The sequence below is a fragment of the Chrysemys picta genome, chromosome 9 (assembly GCF_011386835.1).
Source record: "Chrysemys picta bellii isolate R12L10 chromosome 9, ASM1138683v2, whole genome shotgun sequence".
Taxonomy (NCBI): Eukaryota; Metazoa; Chordata; order Testudines; family Emydidae; genus Chrysemys; species Chrysemys picta.
Window position 1 is genome coordinate 27,886,761 of NC_088799.1, and position 22,509 is coordinate 27,909,269.

Genomic DNA, 22,509 nt, shown 5'->3' on the forward strand with positions numbered 1-22,509 from the left:
CCAATAGGGCCTGGTCTCAGCCAGGGGTCTTCCAGACACTAAGGATCACATACTGTCCCAGGAGAAGAATTGCAATAGACAGATCTCCCTGGAACCCTGATTCCAGAGAAGGATCTTACTCTAGTAGGACCAAGAGGCCTAACAGTAGGGGCAAAGACTAGAACCAAGAGACCCCCAGGGAAGAGCCTGGGAAGAGGCTAGAACTGGACTCATGGGACAGATGAACTAAGAATTACCTGGTCACCCAGCTGAGATGTTGGGGTAACAGTTTTGTTTATGTTCTGCATTAGCTTTTCTGTTAATAATTGAGATCATCCACAAGAGGGTGCTCTTTAGCATCTAGCGGTTTGAGCGGACTCATTGCTTCTGTGGGTGAGAGCTCTGGAGTAAGGGCTCTCCTGCAACACCACTCCAACTTGCAAGAGGTGTGCCAGTTCTGCCTGGAATTATGACAGGGCTCAGACCTGAAATCTTTGGTCAGATTACTCAAGCAGAAGTCCCATGGAAGTCAGTGGTCCAGCCCTCCACTAGTGATGTGAATGCAAAGCACCATGGAGGGGACTTGCAGAAGAATCTTGTGAAAGGTTCCTGAAGAGGGAAGGTGGAGTTTTGTCTGAACCGGAGGACATAATCATTCTGAGTTGCCTTCAACATCCAATAATCCAAGATGACAAATACCCAAAAGGGATTGAAAGAAGAGAGAAATAGCCACTGACTTTAACCACTGTGACCTCATTCCTGACATCAAACTAGCTGCTTTGCATCCTGCAGTAAAGACCAAGCAGGTTGATTTTGAGCAGTGGAAAGTCATGTTTCACATTTTCTGCTGCTAACCACCTGGAAAAGCTTTATTCTGTAGAAAATTTTGGTGGCCATAAAGATATCATCGAGCTAAAGGTAAAGTGGGAAAACTGATCTGATTTCAAAAGATACCAGTAAGGCTGAGAGAAGAAGAGCCTAGCAGGAATTAACAAAGTTGTCTATTTCATTGTGTTCCTGCAGCTGAGATGACAAACCAACAGTTTTTCAGAGCTGAATAGTTTTAGTGCTAAAACATTCCTGATCAAGTTTGCTGATGACACAAAGACTGGTAAGGCGATGAATTATAGTGGGGGCACATCACTGATACAGAGTGGTTTGGATCACTCGGTGAGCTGGGTGCAATCAAAGTACATATTTTAATACCACTAAATGCAAATCCAGTCATTTAAGAACAAAGAATGTCAGCTATATTTATAGGATGGGGGCCTGTATTCTGGAAAGCAGTGATTCTGAGAAGGATTTGCAAGTGAACATAGATAAACTAATTGAACATGAGCTCCCAGTGTGATGCTAAGGCAAAAAGGACTAACAAGCGAATTGGACTTATTAACCTGGGGAATATCAAGGAGCAGGGAGGAGGTATTGCCTCTGCATACAGCATTGATGAGCCTGCTACTGGAGTACTGTATCCAGCTCCAGTAGCCACATTTTTTAAAGTGTTGGGAAAACTGGAGAAGGTTCAGAGAAGAGCTACAAAAATGATTTGTGATCTGAAAAACATACCTTGTAGTAAGAAATTCCTTGAGCACAATTTATTTAGTTTATCAGAGAGTGTTAAGAGGTGACTTGATCCTAGTCTATAAGTACTTACATGGGGAGGAGATGTCTGATACCTTTAATTATGCACTTTTAGAGTATCACATGTTGAATGTAGCAAAATTTTTAAATCCAATAAAGTTTAACAGTGAAGAAAATTAACCAATGGAACAGATCACTACAGGGTTTGATAAATTTTCCATCATTTGGAGTCTTTAAAGCAAGTCTTTCTAAATGGTTTGCTCTAGTTCAAACAAGTTATTGGGCTACATGCAGGAATTTCTGAATGAAAGTCTATGGCAGGAGGTCAGCCTATATGATCACAATGGTCCCTTCTGGGCTTAAAATCTATTAAATCTGTTTCTCTCCCAAAAGGAGTATATAGAAACTTCCCTTTGCCACATCTTCAATGCATGTTTGAAGATCATGAACTTGTACTTTAGCATCAAGACTCAGCTTCCTAGTTGATTAATAGAAAACAAACCTCTGGGCCCATCATGACAGAACAACTCTAAGAGTTCCTAATAAGTCCCTAAACATTGCCTGTTGTCCCATTAGGTGGGAAATCCAGAAAGGGAGTTGATTACGAACACAGATGCCATATAATTGAAGATCTACAAGCTAAATTCTCAAAAGAGCAAATGTTTGAGCATCCTAATCTAGGCATCTGGATAAAATGGGAAGTTATATGATATGGTTTCAAAACACTGTATTATAAGGAACAAGATTGGAAATACAAAGCAATATATCTTACCAAATGATAAAATGTTTCTGAATGCTACATTTTACTGTTGTATATCAATTTAAAATAGTTTTGTCACAATGACATTGTGACTTATTTTGCCTTTATGTGAAGAAGATAAGATATACTATACAGCCATTCACTGAGACATCAATTACTGTGAATTGTGTAGATTAAAAATACAGAGTTCTGAGATGTTAGATCATCATTCTTAATGAAATTGCCTTCCCAGGAACATTTAAATTTAATTTACACAAATGTTATATCACTTTATCAATTATATCTCCTCCCTTTTCCTCAGAGCTTCTTGGGCATATGTTTTGCCAGGGCTATACGCAGGGCCGGTGCTACCATTAAGGCAAACTAGGTTGTTGCCTAGGGCGCCAAGATTTGGGGGCTCCAAAAAGCGGTGCCCCCAATTTTTTTTATAGCGTTCCTATGCCCCCTGCCCGAGCGCGTGGTCGCCACTCCACTTCTCCTGCCTCCCAGGCTTGCAGTGCCAATCAGCTGTTTGGCGCCACAAGCCTGGGAGGGGAGGAGAATTAGAGTGGGGCAGCGTGCTCGGGGAGGAGGCGGAGCAGAGGTGAGCTGGGTTGGGGAGCTGCCGCACAGCTCCCCGGGCCGGGTGGGGTGGGGAGCTGCCACGGGGGTGCCTCAGGGCGGGGGGGAGCTGCCACAGGGCTCCCCACCCCAGCTCACCTCTGCTACGCCCCCTTCCCGAGTACACCGTCGCTGCTCCACTTCTCCTGCCTCCCAGGCTTGTGGCACCAATCAGCTGTTTGGCGCCGCAAGCCTGGGAGGGGAGGAGAATTAGAGCGGGGGCGGCGTGCTCGGGGAGGAGGCGGAGCAGATGTGAGCTGGGGTGGGGAGCTGCCGCACGGCTCCCCGGGGGGGGGGCAACTGCCACGGCGGGGGGCCTCAGGGCGGGGGGGAGGCGCGGGGAGCTACTGCAGGGCTGGAGCGGAGGGCGCAAGGTGGAAGTTTCGCCTAGGGCGCGAAACTTCCTTGCACCATCCCTGGCTATATGCTAACATCAAACAGCAATTGCCATGAATATATTGTGACCATTGTTTTGTCTTACTGATTTTTAAATTCCTGAGATACATAGTAATCAGACAGAAACTTGTTAATAGAGTGAAAACACATACTAAAACACATAGACACAAGAGAGTTTAAAGTGATGTATATGAGTGAAATTAAAAGCTCTAAGAGCCATACACCAATTTTGGCTATGTGCATCTCTCACAGCTATCAATGGCAGTTGTGCACATAAATCTAGTACAGCATGTGTCACTGCACCTGGAATCTTTCTACATTTAGAGTGTGAATCATGACCTTGCAGATACTTGATAACAATACCTCGGATTGCAACAGAGCGGATCATTCACTGTAAGGTGATGAGTGTTCTGTATGGCGCATGATCCTTGTCTAAGAGGAGTGAGTGTACGCACTTGGCAAACCAGATGTGGAGGAAGGCACTACTTGCTTGTATTTTTGTCTAGGTTTCAAGCAAGGTTTAATCTAATAGCTTGCTCAGTCTTTATGCTAGTTTAATTAGGGTTACCATACGTCCGGATTTTCCCAGACATGTCCGGCTTTTTGGGCTCCAAATCCCCGTTCGGGGGGAAATCCCAAAAAGCCGGACATGTCCGGGAAAATCGGGACATGCGGGGCCAGGCCGGCGGTCGGCGGTGCCGAGCCGGGGGCTGGGCCGGCGGTGCGGTGCCGAGCCGGGGGCCGGGCCGGCGGTGCTGAGCCGGGGGCCGGGCTGGCGGGGCCGAGCCGGCGGTGCCGGGCCGGGGGCCGGGCCGGCGGGGCCGAGCCGGGGGGGCCGGGCCAGCGGTGCCGAGCCGGGGCCAGGGGTGCTGAGCCGGGGGTCGGGCCGGGGACCGGCAATGCTGGGCGGGCCGGGGGTGCTCGGCCGGGGGCCCGGGAGCCGGGGACCAGCAGTGCTGGGCGGGCCGGGGGTGCTCGGCCGGGGGCCGGGCCTGGGGCCAGCACCCCAGGGCCCGAGCCGACCCAGGCTGGAGACGCCGGGGAGGCCAGACTGGGCTGCGCCTCCTCCCCCCACCCCCCCCTTACCTGCTTCAGGCTTCCCTCGAATCAAATGTTCGCGGGAAGCAGGGGAGGGGGCGGAGTTGGGGCGGGGACTTTGGGGAAGGGGCGGAGTTGGGGCGGGGGGCGGGGCCGGGGCCCCGTGGAGTGTCCTCCTTTTGGACACTCAAAATATGGTAACCCTAGTTTAATATTTGGAGGACAGATGCTCTGTATGGAGGTTGTGGTCGTGCCCAGGCTAGCTGTTCTAGGGGACCTGAGTATATCCATCCTTCTTCCAGATTTCCAAACTATTTGCTCTACAATTTAATATCCTTTCAGATCTTGTAATATCCTTCCAGATCTTCAACTTGTTCTCTCTTAATCTGAACCTTCCACCCCACTCCTTACTTCAGTAGATGGTGCACTTTGCCATTGTAACTATTGGATTGTGCTAACCTGCTACAAATGAATGTTCTCTCCGTATTGCCCACAAATCTCTCTGTACAGTCCTTCTCCTACACTGAGCTGAACAGTAGCTGACTAGATGTTCTCTCCAGGAGAGGGTGGTTGTACACACTAGTCAGGGTAACACATACTGGTACTCTCCCATAGTCAGGCTAACTCAGGGTTTGCAAAATCTAAAATCTAAAAAAGCTTGGATTTCTCACATGGTTAAATGCTGCCATCAGGCATGACTCCATGACAGCATATCTACAGACATCACCATAACCACACACATGCAGCAACAAGGAAAGAACTCACAAACTTTTTCTGCCAAACACAGGTCTCTATGCTAGAGAGGAATCTGTATTGGAGTGGACAGAACGGTATTAGGGCTTTTATTTTCTGTGCAGTTCAGTCATAATCAAACAGTTGAGCTGGTCTGCCTTTCTATCCAGTAGAGGGCAGTGATATACAGACACACTAGCAGGTTTATTACAGGCACTCCACTGACTGAGCATTATGGTTCTGGGTACATGAACAGTCACACTCAGCATCCCACAGAGTAGGTGTACTGCAGATCACTTCATGAGGGTTTCTGACCAGTCTCCTTAGTAGCAGAGCTCAAAACGCTTGAAGAGGAGTAGACTTTACTCAGGAGGGTATCAGAGCTTTCAGTTAAGGGCCCGGTCCTGCAGCCCTGACACAGGCCAAACTTTCCTTGACTTTATTTAATCAAACGCAAAGCTGCGATCAGTGTTGCAAGTGAAGAGCAATTGAAAAATAAGCTATTTGTTATTAGAGTACAGATATGGAGCAGTGGGCATGCACAGGGAGAAGGAAAGAGAGGAGTTGCATCGGTTTAATATAAGGCAGCAGTTCTCAACCAGAGGTCTGAGTAGGGTTGCCAGGCATCCATTTTTTTGGACACACATGGACACATTCATAGGATCTGGCTTATATGTATTTGTGTTTTAGATTCTAATTTATTGTGATGGTTTATATTACTTTTGTGTATAGCTGTTTCATACATCTTTTCAATATTGCAGTTGTTGCTTTTAGTAAAATCATTTGGTGTTATAACCAGGCCATGGAGTGAAGTGGACTAAAGATACTTCTTGGATGTATTGGGAATAATTAACTTCATCTTGTACCTTATTAGGCACCTGAGAGATAATGTTAATCAGCATTACAATATGGTCTGTCACTTCTTATTCTTTAAGTAAATTGGTATGACCCGGCCCCTCTCTGCATACATTTTGGGGTACCATAGGGCAGCAGCTGCAGAATAGAAATGTAGTTGAAATCAAGAGACTGTGCATCTCTAGTTTATTAAAGATCCATTTGTGTAAGATTTTAAAAACAAATAAACCTGTGAGTGTAAATCAGAAACTAGCTTCTATTGATATCTGTTCTGGGGGACTAGACTGCTTAGGAACTGGTAATGGAATATAGCCTGTTTCAACTAGGGTGACCAGATGTCCCGATTTTATAGGGACAGTCCTGATTTTTGGGTCTTTTTCTTATATAGTCTCCTATTACCCCCCACCCCGTCCCGATTTTTCACACTTGCTGTCTGGTCACCCTGGTTTCAACTCTAGGTTATTGGGGAACTCCAGCCCAGGTTGGAAAGGACAGAAAGGGACGACCATGTGATGGCTTTTTGGTGGCCTATGTGAGATGATGATGGTGGTCTCAGTTCAATTCTTACTCAACAAGCACCCACATAATATACACAATCATTCTCCTCCATTGGTCTCTCCGTATCCAGCTGTTGTGTCTTGTCTTATACTTAGATTGTAAGTTCTCTGGGGCAGGGACCATATTTTTCTTCTGTGTTTGTATGCGCCTAGCACAAGGAGGTCCGGGTCCATGACTAGGTGCTATGTAATTAGTAATAACTGGCAATCTTATTGGCAGGCTCAGCGTAGAGGCAAAGGATTAAGTGCCTGATCCAAAGCCCACTGAAAGCAATGGGAGTCTTTCTGTTCATTTCAGTGGACTTTGGATCAGTTCCTAAATGGACTAGGAGATTGAACTGTCTTCTGGCCCTTAGAGTTTGTCCCTCTGGATGGGGGTTAAGGCACTTTGATGAATCAGTAGTAGGACAGAGAACTTCACGCTCCGGGGCTGTCAGGCCTGGCCCCTTTTATGAGCACAAAGTTTCTCAGAAAAATATTGGTGGTCATCAGAGTAATATCCAGTGCAATGCTATGGAGAAACTGAAGCTTTGTTACTTATAAAAATGAAGAGTTACATAGTGTACTTTGCTTTTATGAACAAGTGGTTTCATGTTGAACCTGATTTTCATTTGGGCCTGGTCCATACTAACCCCCCACTTCGAACTAAGATACGCAACTTCAGCTACGTTAATAACGTAGCTGAAGTCGAAGTACTTAGTTTGAACTTACCGCGGGTCCAGACGCGGCAGGCAGGCTCCTCCGTCGATGCCGCGTACTCCTCTCGCCGAGCAGGAGTACCGGTGTCGACGGCGAGCACTTCTGGGATCAATCCGGGACCAATTTATCACGTCTAGACAAGACACGATAAATTGATCCCAGAAGATCGATTGCTTACCGCTGGACCCAGGAGGTAAGTATAAACCTACCCTTACACTAAGGTCCCCTGCAGTGCAGAGGGGCTTCAAACTGGGCATAAATGACACTTACCTTTACACTACCAGAGTGGTGTTAAGGGGCCGCAGTGTAAATAAGAATCAGGCCCGGTGCCTGTTTAAACAAAAGGGGGGGGGCAGATAAGGGCTAGATTGAGCAATAAGATTGGCTGTAATGTCATTAATGCAAGTCCTGTCATTTTGGACATAAGAACCGTACAAAAATATCCTTAGTAAGTTAAATGGGTAGAAAAAGAAGCCCCCTGTCATGTTTATTCATGCTACATTATATGTACATCTTACAAGCGTGGGGTCAGAATATTCTAAATGTCCTTTTATCTAAGAGACTGGAATGTGACATATGGAGAAAATTGTCCAGCCTATGTCTGTAAATCTTAATCCTGGTGTGACTTGCCATAGAGGGTAATATAAAATATATAAAATACGGCAGTAGATTTTATAGTATATCACTTTTTTTTTGTTGATATGCATTTATGTACGGCGGGACCACAGAATGGCTCATGGTATGTTAACATATTGATTCTCACACAAAGCTGTTGGCAACTAACATATTGCCCCCAATGACAGTGATGAATGATCAGAGTAAAATAACTATTGAATGTTGCATCAGATTGTGTGATGTTAGAGATCCTGATTTCAAGACATGGCTTTGCCCTCCTAAGAAGACTGAGAACTGGTTAGTGGAGGAAAATGAAATCATATTTAATTGGTTTTGTTTGTTTTTCCTCATATAAAAGGTAGGCTGTTTTCATTAATCTGGGTCGAGAGCACTAATTTCTCTTTATCAGTGCCCTACAGCCCAGAATCTTTTCATGCTTAGTTTAGTGAATCAGAAATTGGTGGGATGTACAACATGGTTCATGCAGGACACATTGCAAGAATGTGGTTTGAGAGCCTTGATGTGCTCTTGCTTGGTTGCAGAAATGAAGAGCAATGTGATCTGGTTCAGTTGTGCATTATGAGCCAAAATTCAGACCTGGAGTAAGCCAGTGGAACCCCACTGATGTTAATGAAGTTGTAGCTACTTACTCCAGGTCTGAATATTGTCCTAAATTTTTGTTATTTTGCGTCTGTCTGTGTGTCACAACCCAGGTTCATCCTACAGTATATGAACAAAGAAACTCGCTGGGTTTTAAATAAATTAAGTTCTGGTGCTCTGTAACCCATTATAGAGGTGTGAAACAAAGTGGTTTCACTTTGCATGGGCCTGTGCAAATGTTTTCTTCAGTTTTGATCTGTGCGGTTTCACAATTCTTGATTTGTGCTTTAAGGCACAGGTTCAAATGAACTCAAAGCTTAAAGCAAAACTTGGTCTGAGTTTCATCTGGTTTAATGTCAGATTCATGCAAAACAACAAATTTGTCATGATTAAGGCTACATTTTAGTCATGGGTATTTTTAGTAAAAGTCATGGACCTGTCCATGGAGCTGTGACCTGTCCACGACTACTACTATATACCCCTGATTAAATCTTGGGGGGGGTGTGGCTGGCCCAGGGGTGCCACGGGTATTAGGGGCAGCCCAGGACCCCCGCCGGTGCTGTGGGGGGCGAGGGTGGCAGCGCATGGCCCAGGATCCCCCTCTGGTGCTTGGGGGGAGAGGGTGGCAGGGCCGGCAGGCTCCCTACCTGGCTCCGTGCCTCCCCGGAAGTGGGGACATCCCCCTCGCTCAGCTCCTAGGCCAAGGTGTAGCCAGGCAGCTCTGCCCAAGTGCTGGTTTCGCAGCTCCCATTGGCCGGGAACTGTGGCCAATGGGAGCTGCAGAGATGGTGCCTGCAGGCAGAGGCAGCACGCAGAGCTGAGCGAGGGGCATGTTGCCGCTTCCAGGGAGCCCCACGAGGTAAGCACCGCCCAGAGCCCGCCTCACCCCATCCCATGCTCCCCAACCCCCTACCCCCTCCCACACTTAAACTCCTGCTGCTGCTGGGGGCGGGGGGCACGGTGGCCCAAGACTGTCCCAGCAGCAGCTGGTGAGACTAGTGCAGGGGCTGCCTGAGCTGTCCCCAGGCCAGCCGCACCGGCTGCTGAAGAAGTCATGGAAGCCACGGAAAGTCACGGAATCCATGACATCTGTGACCTCCATGACAAACTCGCAGCCTTAGTCATGATTATTTTGTAAAAACATAAATCATCCAAGGTTCACTACCATATTTTGAATACCTCAAATGGGTTGTTTAGTTTTTGGGGTCTCAGATTGGGCCCATTGTAACCACTGTTTCTTGTTACAATTTGTATTTTTTTCTGTTCTTCCTAAATTATGGAACCAATACTGCAATATTTTAGGTGTGTTTACATCCAGGTTAAGCACTGTGCCATTAATACTACATATCCCATGTGATCCTCTTCCCAGAATATATGCCTCATGTATCATAGAGGTTGGATGATGTGTAGCAAATGAGGCAGGGGATTGCAGGAAGAGAAAGGAGAGTCTCATTGTTAAGGCAGTTGAATCCTGTCCTGGCGAATTGGATTCTATGTCTGCTTTTGCCACAGAGTTCCTATGTGATGCTGGGCAGGTCACTTAAACCAAACTTTTCAGAGGTGGCCACTAATTGTGTGTTCCTCATTTTCTGGATTCCCAATTTGAGACTATGGAGTCTGATTTGCAGAAGTGCCGAGTACTCACGTCTCCAGCTGAAATCAATGAGAGCTGTACTTGAATGTATAAAGCTAAATATTCTGAAAAATAAGGTCCTCGGTGTCTCAAATCAAGCACCCAAAATTAATGGATACTCTTGGCCTTAATCTCTCTGCCTCCTCAGCTACCTATCTATAAAGTGGAGATAATACCATCCCCTCACCTCATAGGGGTTTTGTGAAGATAAATTAAATATTTGTGAAGCACTCAGATACTATAGTGATGAGTGCCATAGAAAAGCCCATGAGAAAATTTAATGATTGTCTTCAGAGCAGGGTTTGAATAGTGTGAGGTAAATAAGGCCTGGGGCCACACATTGACCAATGAGGCTAAAACAAAATACTGAATAGCTGTTCATTCACTGAGTACTATCAATCCTGTTCACTGAACGAGGCAGGGAAAAAATAGTATGTGGTCACGTAATTAAAAAGTGCCTCACAGTGCTTATACACAAAGGGCCTACATTAAGGAGCCTTCATTCTGACATTTCTTCACTTTTGAGTGCTTGAATACAACATTTTTTTAACATAACTTTGTGTGAGTTAGGTATGTATATATCTAATAATAGCAGTAGCTTTTCATACCAACTCTGCTACTGTGTACAAGTCTGCTAAGAGTGCTGTGCAAATTCTTTCCTTAAGAATAATATCAAGATAAGGTGAAACTTTGGTTTATCAGCGCCATTTACCTTATTTTGTAAATGGATCTGCATGATACAGCCTGGTGTCTTGAATAATGTTTCTTTGTCCTGTTTTATTTATATAATGAAACAAACACCAAAAGTCTTCACTGGCTATTTGATGTTGTTGTTTTTTTATCTGAGGGCATTCAGGATGATAAATATTTGACAGAATTGAAAAGGACTGACTAAGATGCAGAGAAAATTGTTCTGCTTCCCAAATATGCAAGAAAAGACCTTTTCATAGATTGAAAAGCCTAATTTTAAGGCAGTAGCAAGCAAATGACTTAGCCTATGATATAATTAGAGGTATGGCTAGAGTGAGACCACAAGATAAGTACTGTACTAAGTTAAATGCATTTTAACTTGACTTCAAGAAGCTTTGTAGCTAAAGCCTGATGAAGGAAATGCCTTGAACTTAAGCAGCCACAGCACTTAAAATCAGTAAAAAGGTCAAGACTATTGAGTGTTTTATGAAACAACAAGAGTATCATCCCCTAGTGCTACTACTGGAGGGCAGCTAAAGCTGATAGAACACGTTGGCGTGCTGGCTCCACAGCCCTGTTTGTTCCTCCGTCCCTAGGATCCGATGGAAGACCCTCTGTATGAGTTGTGTAGATTGTGCAGAAATTTGAGGATGGGCCTAGGGATGGAAGGGAGTGAAAGGAGAGCAGCTGCATTCCACAGCTACTGCCCTCAGGTCAGGACACCACATAACCCTGAGCGAGTGAATATCTCCAAGCAGCGTACACTCCCTCTAAAACCCTCCACAGCTGCCTTGTGTCAGATCTCCTACCCCACCCCATCCATTGCTGTCTTCCTACTAAGTTATTCCAGATCAGTGTCCTGTCTTCTTCCCTCCTTCCCAGCAGTCAGGAGTTAAAGCCCATTCCCCCAACATCCTCCTAGAAGCCAGGAGGAGGAGGGATGGAAATCAATACTAGTTTCTGCAGCAACCTGGAAATATGACAGCAATCAGTCACAGAGGCTTTTATTAAATTAAATATTGACACAGCTGATCAAGCTGTGTCAATCAATCATTTAGTTTTAAATAACCCTGATTTTCACAGTGTTTCTTGCTGCATCTCATACTGCTGCAAAGCTTACAATTTGTTATAGAATTCAGCTGCACTGTGCCCTAGAGACCAGGGATTCTTGGGTTTGCAGAACCTTTAAAAATGAATATTTATAAAGCATCTAACCAGCGTTCTGGGTGCTGTATGAATAAAATGAATACCAGCACCGCTCAGAAGGTCAAAAAACCACAAACTGACATTCCCGTCCCACCACAACACTCCCATTACTGACTGTAAGTACAGAAAGGGTTCTGCTTCACACCCCAACTCTCAACAACGCTTCCCATCCCAGCACACTCCAGGCACCTCTGCTCCTTTCGTAGCCTGGCGTGTCATAACATCTTGTATAGTGTCTGGAAAGTTGTCAAATTCAGGCTGTGGTTATGTGTATTTTGTACTTTTGTAGGCAGGTAGTGAGTGTAGATGTGTACGCAAGGATTATGTACAGGTGTGCACAGGTATTGGGTGCAGATGTACAGAAGTATTGCTCCTAAGGGTATTTCCTTTATCTTTTTCAATGCTTGTGTTTTCCTTCAACGAGAGCCTTAGCTCGGAAATGAGAAGTAAAAAGAATTAATTGTCCTTGAGTACCTTTTTCATTTGGCAATTTCCTTCTCTGTGTCTTGGTATAAGAAACAAGAACCAGTTTCAAATTGTGATTGTGTTTCTGTTGCTGAATTGGCCCATTAAAGTCAGCGGGCCAAATTCTGCCCTAGGATACATATGTCCGTCTCCCACTGACATCGATAGCCTCACACACAAATCTGGTAGCAGAATTTGGTCCAATCAGTGGAAGAGTCACTGACACAGGTAACAGGTTTCAGAGTGGTAGCCTTGTTAGTCTGTATCAACAAAAACAACAAGGAGTCCTTGTGGCACCTTAGGGACTTGCTGGTGAGCATTGGCTTCAGGATGTGGGGCTGTCTGTAAGCGAGGACTGGCCTGTCTCCCATGGTCTGTGAAAGTGAGGGATCATCCTTCAGGATAGGTTGTAGATTCTTGATGCACTGGAGAGGTTTTAGTTGGGGGCTGTAGATGACGGCTAGTGGCGTTCTGTTACTTTCTTTGTTTGGCCTGTCTTGTAGTAGGTGAAAGATTTTTGCAGCTGGTTGTGTGGTATCTTTATTTTTGTAAAACTAATTCTTCATCACCTTTATTCACTTGAATGAAAGACTGGAGCGCAGAATCTCAGCTATCATCTTTGAATTCCACTTACTCCCCACCTAGGCCATTTTCATATTTGATCTTTCAGTAACCTGGAAAGATTCCCTACCTCTTTTACTTTTGTCTTTAAAATTTCTTTAAAACAATTTTTAAAAGTAAGTACCTTTTTAAACACTGATAAACCATGAAGGAACATACTGTATGCACAAGAATATTTGTCACATTTATCTGAATTTTATCCATTACACAGTAGGATGCTCTCATTCTTTTCTAATACCAAGTTGAACTGACAATAAACACGAGAATCATAAATTCCATGTTGTGGAAAAAGATTTAAAGATTTGCTGCTCTAGTGTACAAATTTTCCACTGAGCCTACTATTCTTATTGAAATTGTCACTGGCATCTTTTCTGGTACAAATAGGGAATATGGTAATTTCTCTGCAACTAGTAACACCTGAGCTGGTTTTATATACAGTATCTTCAGCCACTATTGCAACCAGCAGAGTAATTTAAAAATATAATAATGAATGATGACTAAGACATTAACGTATTTCTCCTTCAGGAATATTAGCCCTTTGTGTTTTGCTTCTACTTCAGAACTTTTGTTGTTAGTTGCCTGGCAAAAAGATAACAGTTCCTTTATGCTACAAAAACTAGGAATAGACCCAGTGTTTAGGGGGGGAAAGAGCAGGGAGTGTAGCTATTTTCTAGTATCTGTGACGTGCCCCATACTGAAGTAAAAGGCACATCACATGCTAGCCTCTTTTGGTGTCAGGACATAACCATTTATTATCATTTTAATGGTCACCTCTACACAACCTTGTTAACCTTTTATTTTATTTTATTTTTTAAAGGCAAGACAGTAATTTCTTAAAACAAAACAAAACCAATTTTTTTTTTCTTATTTCAGGCTCAAACCCTTGAGAAGCCTGGTAATGTTTTAGGACATTACTTTTGATGGTTTTTCCTGCCCTTACAATAATATTATCAAACCCGCTGAAATGACAGGCATATCGTATACAGTGGAACCTCAGAGTTACGAACATCAGAATTACGAACTGACTGGTGAACCACACACCTCACAACTGGAACCGGAAGTACACAAGCAGGCAACAACGGAGATCAAAAAAAAAAAAGGCAAAATACAGTACATTACTGTGTTCAACATAAACTACTAAAAAAAAAAGGGAAAGTTTAAAAAAAAAGGTTGGACAAGGTAAGGAAACTTTCTGTTCTTGTTTCATTTAAATTAAGATGGTTAAAAGCAGCATTTTTCTTCTACATAGTGAAGTTTCAATGCTGTATTAAGTCAAGATTCAGTTGTAAACTTTTGAAAGAACAACTATAATGTTTTATTCAGAGCTACGAACATTTCAGAGGGCATGGCTACACTTGCATATGTAGAGCGCTTTGAGTTAAACCAGCCTTCGTAGAGCACACTAGGGAAAGTGCTGTAGTCTGTCCACACAGACAGCGCACTGGCGTGGCCACATTAGCAGCTCTTGCAACGGCCATAGAGAGCAGTGCATTGTGGTAGCTATCCCAGCATGCAAGTAGCTGCAATGTGCTTTTCGAATGGGGGGAGTGGGGTGGAGTGTGACAGGGACAGTAGCATAGCTAGCGGGGTGCAGGGGAAGCAGCCGCTTCCCCTCAGCAAATTTGCCAAAAGCGGCGCCTTTCCAAAGGCGGCTGCTGGCCGGAGGAGTGAGGGGGGGCGCAGGCATGAGCAACTGCAACAGAAACAAATTGATTGGGTTAGTGTAACCCATTTTTCCAAAAAAACAACTCTCAGAGAAACCATCTGTTAGAAGTATGCTGCACTTGCTAACACGGACTAACAAAGTTCAGATTTTAAATTTGTGTTAGTGATTTCTGCAAGCTCCTTGGTATTCTGTTTGTCCCTAATGGAGAGGTCACATAGGGCATTATTAAAATACTGTCTGTTACTAGTATGCCCCTGAAACACTACTGACTGTCAAAGATGAGTCACTAGACCAGTGGTTCCCAAATTTGTTCCACCGCTTGTGCAGGGAAAGCCCCTGGCGGGCCGCGCTGGTTTGTGTACCTGCCACGTCCACAGGTTTGGCGTATCGCAGCTCCCAGTGGCCACGGTTCGCTGCTCCGGGCCAATGGGAGCTGCTGGAAGTGGACTGCTACATGAGTGCTAACATGCTATATACCTACAATAATGACCATTCACAGCTCAACTGCATTTAACAGTATGGGTCACATTTTTCATATGGAACTCTGAGTTTCCTCTTGGTTTTGGTCACCCAAATTCTTGTGTGCCTCCAAATTCTGCTTTGCTTGCACAAACTATCACTTCTGCAAATCTGAATATTTAAATGCACAAAATGTGAGCAAAAACTGGAGCATTGTAAATGAGGGCAGTAGAAGAAGCCAGCATGTGGTAGGGCTTTCATAGTAGGAAACTGCATATTAGGTTGTGAAAACCTTAACTCCTTGATCATGGAATTGACTTTAAATAGCCTCTTCCCTCACTACATGCTAAAGAACTAGGGGGCCTGACACTGTTTCCCCCTTCCCCAGTTTCAGGCTTAAAATTCCTATTAATGCCCCTACTTGTCCATTACTACTACGATTGTGATCTGAAGTGTGGGAAAATTTTTCAGTGTCTTCCAGTTTCTGGTGCGGGGGAGGGAGAGTAAATGATACCCATGGACTATTAGAGTTTACATACTGCTTGGAGGACAAATTCATACAGTAGCTGAAGGACAAAGCAAAAGAAAAGAACAGGTGACCCAGAGAGAGTTGCCCATTGTCATTTTTTCCAAATCTGATTTCCCTTGTGCCAAATAAATGCACTACGTGCCTCTTATTTTAAGAGAGATGACTTCAAAGTTTGGAACCAAATCTGAACTCCCCCAAAGTTTGGGGTTTTTGGATCTAGAGTTTTCATTCAGGTCCATTATAGAGAAGAACTATCCCTAGGTTTGGATTCAGAGCTATCCCCTAAATTCAGGGGTGCGTTAGCCCACGTTTGGTTTTAATAAACAACAAAGATTATTTTTCTTTCAAAGCAAAATTTCGAAATTTAAAGCATTTTACCAGCAATCAGGTTTATGGTCTCTCCACTCAGGGCCGGCTCTAACTTTTTTGCCGCCCCAAGCCAAAAAAAAGAGTGCCGCCCTCCATAGCGCCGCCATAACACACACCCTCAGCACCACGCCGCCACCACCCCCCTGCGTGTAGCGCTGTCCCGCCGAACCCCCGCAGCCCCCCACAAAGCGCTGTGCCGCTGAACTCCCCAGCCCCCCGCGGAGCGCTGCCGAACTCCCCAGCCCCCCGCGGAGCACCGCCGAACACCCCCACCCCCCCCGCGGAGCACCGCACTGCCGAACCCTCCCGCTGCCACACACACCTCCCACTGAGCGCCGCCAAACACCCCCACCGCCGAGCCGCGCTGCCGAACACACACACACCCCTCCGCGGAGCGCCCCGCCGCGCCGCCACCCCCCCTCCCCCGGAGCGCCGCTGCCGAATCCCCCCCCAGCCGCCAAAACAAAAACAACCCACCCCACCCCCAGCGCCGCCCAACCAACCCCCCCCCCAAAATAAAAAACCCTGAGCGCCCCCCGCTACCCCAAGATTGGCCGCCCCTTACCAGGAGCCGCCCCAAGCACGCGCTTGGTCGGCTGCTGCCTGGAGCCGGCCCTGTCTCCACTTCCTCTTTTTCCAAGCATTTGGTAATATGAGTAAAATATATGCTTCTATAAATAGGCTTGTAGCTTTGTTAGAACAGTAGTAAGGGGTCTTTCACTGGCATCCAGTCATCAGTGATGGGCAGAAAGGAAGCCAGTTTCATGTCTCATCCAAATTAAATTCTCATCCAAAGGAGCATTTTGTCAGCAGAATGGGAAGCACATTCCTCCTCCTTCACATAGCCACATCTATTAATCTGCACACTTGGCACATGTGCATAAAGGAGGAACACACTGTGCCAGCACATAGCACAAACCATTCATTCTAATGACTCACAATATTGAAATAATATTTATTAAATATTCAGAAATAACTTTTAACAAAGTTTTCACCAGCAGCATCAGGCATAAAAATGAAGGAAGCTCTTGGCACGTGTCTAGTGTAAGTGGGAACTTCATGGGCCAAATTCAGAATGTGTCCCCTTCTGTCATTTGATTGTCAGAGCCCCTGTCATGTCTCTCATCCCCTGCAACTAAGGGGTGAGGAATGTGGACCGTCCTTGCTTGTGCTTTCTATGTTCTTTGTGTATGGGTCTCAACAATTCTCACTGAAGAGGCGACCACTGCTGCCTTAGGGCTGGTCTTCTTTTAAAGGGTCCTTTGTTGTTCCTATCACAAGATCAAATAGATCATCCGTTTTCAGTAAAACTAAATGGGAGTTGAAAAAGAAGACAATAACCATAGCCCCAGAAGAGAAAACCTGATAGGATTAAACTGCTCTGACATGAAGTGTTACATCCTTAGGCACTGACCCTCTGTTTTCACAAAAGAACATGCTGTGAAGGAGGTGAGGTGAGATGATGGTTGTAGGCTCATTCCAGTCAAGCCATGTGACTTCTCCAGTAAGGCAGACTGTTCTCTCAGTAGAGCAATTTCAAGTGACTCATTTCACAGTTGCCAACATATCCCAAAATGTTATTGGGATAATTCAGAGAAGAAGCCATGGTTTTGGGGCTCCCCAGGGAGTGGGATGTCATGTGTGCATATTAGGGAGTTTTAGGTGATTGTTAATGTGAATATCTCCATTCCTTTCAGGGCCGGCTCCAGGCACCAGGCAACCAAGCACATGCTTGGGGCAGCACCTGGTAAGGGGCGGCGGGGAGAGCGCGGCGCGGCATTCCGCAGGGGGGGCGGGGGGCGCTCCGGCAGCGCGGTGCTCGGCGGGGGGGGCAGGCTCCGGAGGCACGGCGCTCGGCGGGGGGGCGACGCAGGTGCGGCGCTGGGGCGGGGGGGCGGCTCGGTGCTTGGGGGGGGGGTTCCGGCAGCGCTCAGCGGGGGGGGCGGCGCAGGGCATGGCGCTCGGGGGGGGGGGGGTGTTCTGGCGGGGGGGGCGGGCTCCGGCGGCGCGGCGCTCGGCGGGGGGCAGCGCTTTTTTTTTGCTGCTTGGGGCAGCAAAAAAGTTAGAGCCGGCCCTGATTCCTTTGCAAGGTTTCATAACATTGGAAGTTCAGCTAAGCAGCCAGAGTCCATGGAGGCCACCATCTCTCCTCAAAAAAACTTCTACATCTTCACCAGAAATTAAAAGGAGGCCCTGTGGCCTGCAAATCAGGCATCCTCTCTCCCAGTTCTTCAGAGAATCATAGCAGGTTTGTTCACTTCTCTGGCATCTTTGGGGTTATCTCACACTCTCTTTACACCGGATGGGTAAAGAAGGGTAAGGTGTGGGGCCTCTGGGCAGTAGGGTGTGGTATATCTCCCTCACTTTCTCCACTGGGGGACTTACAGGCTTATGCCCTGTTTGTTTGCCTTAGGATTTGTAGAGTTTTCCTTCATCCCTTCGGGTCCCTCCTGCATTTCTCCATCTCCCATTTAAAACAAGATTGTGAGCAGTGCAAGACGGCAAAGGCAAGCGCCAGCTTTCTCCAGGCCCCAGGAGTGCTCAACCCACCACTCCGCCCAAGCCCTACCTCCCCTTCTCCCAAGCCCTCCCCCACCTCTTCTTGCCCAATTCTGCCCCTCCCCTGAGCACGCCCTGTCCCCGCTCTGCCCCCTCCCCCAGCTCCTCCTGCACACCATGGAATAGCTGTTCACGGCAGGTGGAAGGCGCTGGGAGGGAGGGGGAGGAGTTGATCGACAGGGCCGCCAGCAGATGGGAGGTACTGGGGGGATGTGGGAGAGCTGGCTGCCAGTGGGTACTAAGCACCCACTAATTTTTTCTGTGGGTGCTTCAGCCCTGGAGCACCCACGGAGTCAGCGCCTATGCAAGATGGTATATTTCTGGGGTGCAAGGCTGGGGGGTTGGGAAATTTGCTGGTGTTTCCCTGTGTATAGTTCATGACAGTATTCACGCAACTTAGCTGGGTGTGCCTCTGCATGCTGGTGGCTGAGTGATAACAGCACCTGGAGGGGTTTGCTGCTTGTTACTAGCAAAGCATTGTGAGACACAGCCCAGGCTGGAGGATTAAGGGGGCACAGTGGTCCCACAATTCCAGGTTCTACCCTGGGGATCCCGTCACAGAGCATTACAATGCCTTGCTGCTGTATCTCCGACCTAGGCTGCTCACAAACAGCTTGCCAGCATGCAAGTCACACCCTGAGTGTCTGTGTTTAGCCATAGTTCTTGATCAGCAAGTCTGATCCCAGCAGACACCAGCCACGCTCTGGCTTCCACCACCCTTGGTTACTACTTGCAGGGTGACCTCAACACACTTCCAGTCCTGAATTTACTCCTCCCCCCATCCCCGAAATGTATGTTCTGTATTGTCCAGCCTTTTCCTGGACAGTTCAGCTATTTTAAATCCGTTGTCTCTCCAATTTGCTTCTTTTAAATGGCGTTACCACACAGTCCAGTTTAACCACAACACTGGAGGAGTTTTGATTACAGAAAAAAACAAGTTTATTTAAGACAAGAAGATAGGATTTTAAGTGAGTACAAGCAAAGGCATTAAAGTTAGAAATGGTTACAAGATAAATAAAGATAAATTGCTTCTAACTTCACAAATTAGGCTTGGTTCAAGGTACACTTCTTACCACATGCTCCCAACAGCATTATTGACCAATCTTTAGGTCAGGATCATTCTCAAAGTCAAAGAGCTGGCTTCTTTTGTTTTCTTGGGTTCAAGAGAGATGGACAGGGAGAGAGAGAATATGGGGTGTTTGCCTCTCACTTTTATAGTTCAGTCCCCATCAAAAAATTGTTCTTAGCTGAGAGCAAGGAAACTGGTGTGTGTGTGGAGGGGGGAGGTTTCATTCTGTTCCTTCTGCATCTCTGCAAACAGAAGGGAGAGATTTTCTTTGTCTTCTTTCTTTACTTTCTCCTATCTCTGAGGATTCTGTTTACAGCTCATATGCAAATTGAGGTAAATACACATCCTTTTAAGACCTGCTTGACTGGTTTTACCTAATCTGGGCTACCTGAGTTTGTACATGTGCCTCTCGCATTATGATAACTTCACACACAATGTTGCCACATACATTTCACCATAATATTATTGACCATCAAGTTATTAATTTTCAATTGACACCTCACAATGTATATTTTGTACAAAGATAATTACAATAGTGCATACGGTGTGAATATAGGAGGTACATTTGGTCACAATTGGATCTCAATCTAGTCTTCTCTAGGCTAATCAGATCCCCCTGTGAATCTATGGCGATAATCTCACTATCTCTACTGTCTATGAAGACAGCGTTTCTGGTGGCAATTACTTCCTCAACATGGATTTCAGAACTTCAAGCTCTTCTGGCTGTCCCTCCTTTCATGGTTTTGCATAAAGACAAGGTTTCCCTTGGGCAACACCCCAAGTTGTTGCCAAAAATAGTGTCAGTTTTCCAACTGAACCAAACTATTCAACTTCTGGTGTTTCTCCCAAAACCCCATTCTTCCAGAGTTGAAGGACTTTATATCTCAGGCACTCGTAGAGCTTTAATGTTCTACCTGGACAGCAGTAGGTCCTTCAGAACCTCTCCCAGGCTTTCTGTAGCCTGCACTGAGAGAGTTAAGGGTCAATCATTGTCAGCTCAGCAAATCTCATGTTGGATTTCTGACTGCATTAAGCTCTACTATGATCTTGCTAAAATCTCTCCTCCACCTAGGGTGACCAGATGTCCCGATTTTATAGGGACAGTCCCGATTTTTGGGTCTTTTTCTTATATAGGTTCCTATTACCCCCCCACCCCCATCCCGATTTTTCACACTTGCTGTCTGGTCACCCTACCTCCACCGAGAATAATGGCTCACTCCACCAGAGCTCAGTCCACTTCTTCAGTCTTTCTAAGCAATATCACAATAGCTGATATATGCAAAGCAGCAAGGTGGTCATCTGTACATAGTTTCTCGCCACCCCTATTGGCCTGGGACGGCGAACCGCGGCCAGTGGGGGCCGCAATCGGCCGAACCTGCCGTGTCAGCAGGTAAATAAAACTGGCCCGGCCCGCCAGGGTGCTTACCCTGGCGAGCCGCGTGCCAAACGTTGCCGACCTCTGTATTACAGCTTCACTCAATAATAGCAACTTCGGCAAGTCTGTGTTACAACGTCTGTTCAGACCGTCTGAAGTCCCTCCACTTGTAAAGGAACAGCTGATGAGTCACCTGCAGTGGAATGTACACGTGCATAATCACTCAAAGGAGAAAAAATGGTTATTTGTACAGTAACTCTTCTTCAAGATGTGTGGTATGCATATACATTCCACGTCCCTCCTGCCTTCCCTGCTAGTTCAGACATTAGATAAACAGCGGTGCAAAAGAACAGAGAGGGAGGCAGCAGATGCCTTTTTATGCCCTCAGATGGGTGCATGAGGAGAGCAGGGGGTGCATGCACTTCCTAGTGGTATTGCTGGCAAAAGTCTCTGACTAGAGTACATTGGGTGCACATACATCTGCAGTTGGAGTATATGCATAACACATCTTGAAGAAGGTAAAGATACACATCTTGAAGAAGGTAAAGTTCCATTATACTAAACTGTACTTCTGTCAATGAGATGTACAGTGCTAGAAGGGCTAAAAAAATGGTTACTTATCTGTACAATAACTTATTCTTTCTGGAAATCCATGAATGTTGTATATGTATATATGAACATCAAAAATACTATAATATTTCCATCAGATTAATATTTTCCCCTTCTACAATGCTTTTAGCAGAGGATCTCAAAGAAGTTTGCAAAGGGGGATAAGTACTATTGCCCCCATTTTACAGATAAACTAAGATACAAGACTGTTCAGTGACATCACACAGTAAACTGGTAGCAAGTAGATAACAGAATCCTGGTTTCCTGACTCCTGTATTCCAGTGCTGCCATCTCTAGGCCACACTCCTGCCCTATGATGGAAGGCAATGATATCTATCTTTACATATTTTAGGAATATTTCCTTAGCTCTGACACTCTGATTTAGCCAAACACCGTTTTCCATTATCTATTCCACTCAACTCAAAAGTTCCTCCTCCTTAAATAACCTCTACAGAGGGATTCCTTTTGCCCTCATTAGTATTGGTGTAAATCCAAAGTAACTCCAGTGAACTCAGCAACAGAATGCAGAAATTGGCCATCGATATTTTAAGACACTAACACAGTGTGAAATTTAGTCATAGAAGAATAAAACCCATATTTATTAGGAGTACCAATTTCTAGGAAATCACTCTTCAGTGTTAGCCTGAATTAGAATGGATGTTACATGTCAGTATAACCTGTAGTGCAGGGGTGGGGAAACCCACGGCCCGTGGGCTGCTTTAAGTCTCCACGCCTCGGGCCAGAAGCCCTAAACCTTAGCACTTTCCTGTGGGGCTGGAGTTGCAAGTGCCGGCTTGTCCTGATGCAGGGGGAAGCTAGGGTTGCCAGGCCATTAAAAGTCTGGTCA

General features: G+C 45.8%; 1 long non-coding RNA gene across 3 annotated transcripts in view; it reads left to right on the forward strand.

Annotated features, from left to right (window-relative positions):
• Positions 1 to 22,509, forward strand: part of LOC101948442 (uncharacterized) — a 194,897-nt gene that overhangs the window by 164,507 nt on the left and 7,881 nt on the right. For 2 of the 3 annotated variants that reach the window (XR_010590356.1, XR_010590355.1), the window contains 2 exons: positions 17,748 to 17,797; positions 18,141 to 18,298. This is a non-coding gene — a long non-coding RNA (uncharacterized LOC101948442). Of the gene's footprint in view, positions 1 to 13,900; positions 14,134 to 17,747; positions 17,798 to 18,140; positions 18,299 to 22,509 lie in introns of those variants that run through there. The other variant, XR_256918.4, reaches the window with a different exon arrangement.